The following is a 5,000-nucleotide window of genomic DNA, read 5'->3' as shown; positions in this document are numbered from 1 at the left end:
CAGAGGTGGGTAATCGTCTCCCATGCAGCCAGCAGCCCCCCAACCCGCAAGGAGGGTCCTCATTTCAAAGCTGGGGGACGGTGCCGAAGCGTCTGTGAGTAAACGTGAGCTGAGCCCCAGGCCAGCTGCTGCTGAACTGTTCCCACCCTTCCCAGGTAAAACACCTGAATATGTACAAGGACTTGAAAGCCTACAGGAAGGGCCATGGAGCCACACCAGCGACAGCACACCGGCCGACTTGGTGCCTGCAGGCCAGCCAGGATTGTCCTGGCCCCGGGCGCTCTTCTGGAAGCTTTCCATTTCCCTGCCTGAGATACCCCTCCTGTCCAGGCCCCCACTGCTTTTTTCCTTCCTCACCTCTGCCCGGGGAGAAATTCCAGCGGCAGTTATGGGTGACACATCCTCTTCTTTAGCAGGTGGCAGCTTGGCAACTCCTGCAGAAAGTCCAGCAGAGCCCCACTCACACTGGGCCACATACAAAGGCGTAGCCCCTCACTCCCACCCACCAGCCCAGCCACGAAACTGCTGACGGGGCAGAGAATATGGCGTCAGGCACAGCTGCAGGGTCTCTTGCTGCCTGGAGCGGTGTTTATATTGACCTCAACCCAGGCACACCTGGGGAGAGCTGGCCTGCACGTTCAGGCTGCCCAGGTCAGCCAATCCTCACCCCTCAGGGGCTCACAGTTGCAGAAAATGGAACTTGCAGAACCGGCCACGTCCAAGGAACAGGTGTGGGCTCCTGAGAGTCAGGATAGACAAGGGAGTGCAGCTCTGGCTTGTTTTCTAATCATTTTATCTGGCCCATGAGTGGGAGACAACTTCAAGAAGGCCCTCTCCTAATGAGAGGAACCCAGGAGTCAGGGAGAGGAGGGGTGGGTGGTGGGTGGAGACAGAGGCCTGGTGCCCCGGGTGCAGTGGAAATCTCTGGAAGGCCAGGCGGAGGGAGGCCACACAGAGTGACGGCCAGGGTCACAGGCCAGTAGGCGCTGCTGTTTGTTAGTTCAAGTCCTGCTCTGAGGTGCTCTGTGTCAGCTCTGAGCGACAGGTGAGCTGGGGGTGCTCTGCAATGAGGGCTATGTGCACGGTTCCTGTGTGCCCAGCCCTGCCAGGGTACCGGCCCAGGGGAGCTCTGTATCCTGGGAGGGGCCTGACCACGAGAGCCTCATGGGCTGCTGGGTAGCTGCACAGGTGAGCTCCATACCCTGGGAGGGGCCTGACCATGAGAGCCCCGTGGGCTGCTGGGGACCTGACAAGATGAGCTCCATATCCTGGGAGTGACCTGACCACGAGAGCCCCGTGGGCTGCTGGGGACCTGGTAAAGTATGTCAGGACAGTCAGTGAAGCCACCGAGGATATACATCCAGTAGTTCCTAATTCCTACACCCTGCTGGTCATTCTACCATCCACCAGGACATGGCATTCTGTATTAGACTTCAATGATGCCTTCTTCTGTATTCCATTAGTCCCAGAGTCACAAGAAATTTTGGCTTGTGAGTGGCAGGACTCAACATACAACAAAAACAAAGTTGCTGGGCGGTCCTGCCCCAAGGGTTCAAAAATACCCACACCATCTTTGGGGAAACGTTAGCTAAACACCTAAAAGTTCTACCTCTGCAAAAGGGAACCCTCCTTCAATATGCAGACGACATTCTGATCGCCAGCCCTACTAAGGAGGCCTCTGAACTACCTAGCCAATAAAGGATAGAAGGTGTCGAAAAAAAAGCCTCAAATATCACAGACTATGGTGACCTGCCTGGGCTTCATTCTCACAGAAGGTGGGAGAAGTGCATCCCAGGAAAGGGAAGAAGCCATTTGCAGCCTTACCCCTTCTAAAACTTGAAGACAGCTTAGGGGTTCCTGGGGAGGCCGGGGATTGCTGCATCTGGATCCCTAACTACAGTCTAATAGCTGGGCCTCTGTATGAAACACTGAAAGGAAAAGATGATGATCCTTTTGAATAGAATCCAGAAGCGACCTTTCAAGAATGCAAAGAGCAGTCAATTCAGACCCTTGCGTTGGAACTCCCTAATTTAGCTAAACCCTTTGAACTTTACATCCCCATAGAATGTGAACCGCCCTTGGAGTATTGGTGCAAAAACTGGGACCACTTGAAATGGAACAATGCAAGAATGCCCTCCAGGTAGGATAAACTACAGTCACCAATGGCTTGGCCCACCACCACATCCGGCCAGGGTACTGGGGGTATCTAAGAACCTGGAAATCAGCAGCCTGCGAATCCAGCTCCCTCCTAAGGGAAAAGGACCCCACATGGTTATCCTAACCACCCACCATGCCCTGAAGTTTCAGGGGTCGCTCCGTGGGCACGCTGACCTCGAGTGAGGAGGCCCTCCAACTCCAACCCCCAGAGAGACAACCAGGGAAAACGGGCCCCTATGACGACTCGTGTGACCATCACTTGACCTGGAGCTTCTCTCAGAAAACAACAAGAGTGTGCCCCAAAAGAGCAGACTACTGCTTGCAGGACTGACTGCACCCAGAGGGGAGCTAATAAGCTTGGCAGGGGAACCGTATATCATGCTGTCACCATAGAAAAGCCTACAGACACCGCGGTGACGGTGCCCAGTGAGAGCGGCTGGACTCCTGGCTACTTCAAAAGGCCGTTGACTCAGTTGCCATCATGGTCCTGGATCACCACCGGGCCTGGACTGTCTGGGAGTTGAGTGGGCAGGGCTCTGACATCTGGTGCTGTTTGTACGTTAATTTAGGGGCCTAATTGAAGAAGGCACAGACTACTGGTCAGAGCATCTAGGCTGGCAGAAACCGTCAGCCTAAGGTGGCTGAACAAATGTGGGGCAGGATAAAACCGGCCACCCCAGCATCTCGGCGCATCTCTCTCCTGGACCCTTAAAAGTCATTAGAATCTATAACACTTCCAATGCTGGCACTCAGGCGGACGAGCAGTGAGGCAGGAGGCCTGGGGACAATCAACATCACCTAGAGGCTGCTGGGGAGAAGTTCTGCCCCTCCCCACGAGTATGACGACTCCCAACTCAGCATGAAGCAGTTACAGAAGAGGGGTCTGCACCCACAGCGCCCCAAGAATGAGGAATGGGACAAAAGGCAGAGGAGTGGTTTGTCACCGGCAAAGCCCATGAAAAATTCCTGGGAGATAAAAATAGAATCTGGACAATAGAATAAAGTCTAACCTTTTTTCCTCTGTGCTTTGTCTAATTTCACGTGCTCCTAGGGGTCCGCATGCAGAGGTCCCACACCCGGTACTTCAGACCCGATTTCCTAATGCAGAATGGCTGGGTCGACACTTCAGCTCCTGGGGCCCCATGCAGACTCCGCGACATAGAGCCTGAGCTGCAGGCAACCCGCCCCTCGAGAGCTCCGCTCCTCCCTCCCGCTGATGCTGCTGAGATCCCTACACAGCAGCTCAGCCCACAGCCCGTGGGGTAGTGCACGTTCTCATCTCTCCATTCTCTGAAGAAAATATAAAGTTTCACTTGCTTCTGAACCAAACTCAGTCTCGATCTGTTAGCTCCAAAGACACTGGGCAAGGAGAGCCTTGTTGGGGCCCACCCTGGTGGATCAGTAACAGAAATTGACAACACTGTAACTTCAATTAACAGATGTGTGAGCAAAACTGTAATTAACATATAGCAGTGTATAAGGCTCGGGTAAAATAAGATGTTTCTAACACTTCCATTGGATATTTCCATCACTTTATATGGAGCACAGGGGCACTGCAATTCACCCGTTCCCTAACCCTAACCCTAACCCTAACCCTAATCCTAAACCGAACACTTAACCTAACCCTTACACTACACGGTACCCTAACCCTAACCCGTACACTAACAATAACGCATAACCTAACACGTACTCTAACACTAACCCGTTGTCATACCCTAAAATGGAGCATGAAACGTACCCATTCCCTAACCCTAACCCTAAACCTAACCTTAAACCTAACCCTAACACTAAACCTAATCCTAAACCATACACTAACACTAACGCGTACCCTAACACGTACGCTAACCCTAAACCGTTGTCGTACCCAAACCTGTACCATAAACCGTACCCGTTCCCTAACCCTAACCCTAAACCTAACCCTTACCCGAAGCCTTACCCTAACCCGTACCCTAATCCTAACACATACACTAACACTAACCCGTACCCTAACACATACGCTAACCCTAAACCGTTGTCATACACTAACCTGTACCCGAAACCGTACCCGTTCCCTAACCCTAACCCTAACACTAACCTTTACCCGAAGCCTTACCCTAACCTTTACCCTAATCCTAACCCGTACACTAACACTAACACATACCCTAACATGTACACTAACCCTAAACCGTTGTCGTACCCTAACCTGCACCCTAAACTATACCCGATACATAACCCTAACCCTAAACCTAGCCCTAACACTTACCCGATGCCTTACCCTAAACTGTACCCTAATCCTAACCCGTTCACTAACACTAACCCATGCCCTAACACGTACGCTCACCCTAAACCGTTGTCGTACCCTAACCTGTACCCTAAACCGTACCTGTTCCCTAACCCTAACCCTAACCATAACCCAAAACTTAACCATTACCCGAAGCCTTACCCTAACCCGTACCCTAATCCTAACCCGTACACTAACACTAACCCGTACCCTAACACATACGCTAACCCTAAACCGCTGTCGTACCCTAACCTGTACCCTAAAACGTCCCCATACCCTAACCCTAACCCTTAACCGCAGCCTTACCCTAACCCGTACACTAATCCTAGACCATACACTAACACTAACCCATACCATAACATGTACGCTAACCCTAAACCATTGTCGTATACTAACCTGTACCCTAAACCATCCCCGTTCCCTAATCCTAACCCTAAACCTAACCATAAACCTAACCTTTACCCGAAGCCTTACGCTAACCCGTACCTTAATCCTAACAAGAACACTAAAACTAACCCATACCCTAACACGTACGCTAAAACTAAACTGTTGTCGTACCCTAACCTGTACCCTAAACCGTCCC

The sequence above is a fragment of the Delphinapterus leucas genome, chromosome 12 (genome assembly GCF_059928025.1).
Source record: "Delphinapterus leucas isolate spDelLeu-1000000601 "Yukka" chromosome 12, BTC_Dleu_Yukka2, whole genome shotgun sequence".
Taxonomy (NCBI): Eukaryota; Metazoa; Chordata; class Mammalia; order Artiodactyla; family Monodontidae; genus Delphinapterus; species Delphinapterus leucas.
This window is presented reverse-complemented; position numbering follows the sequence as displayed.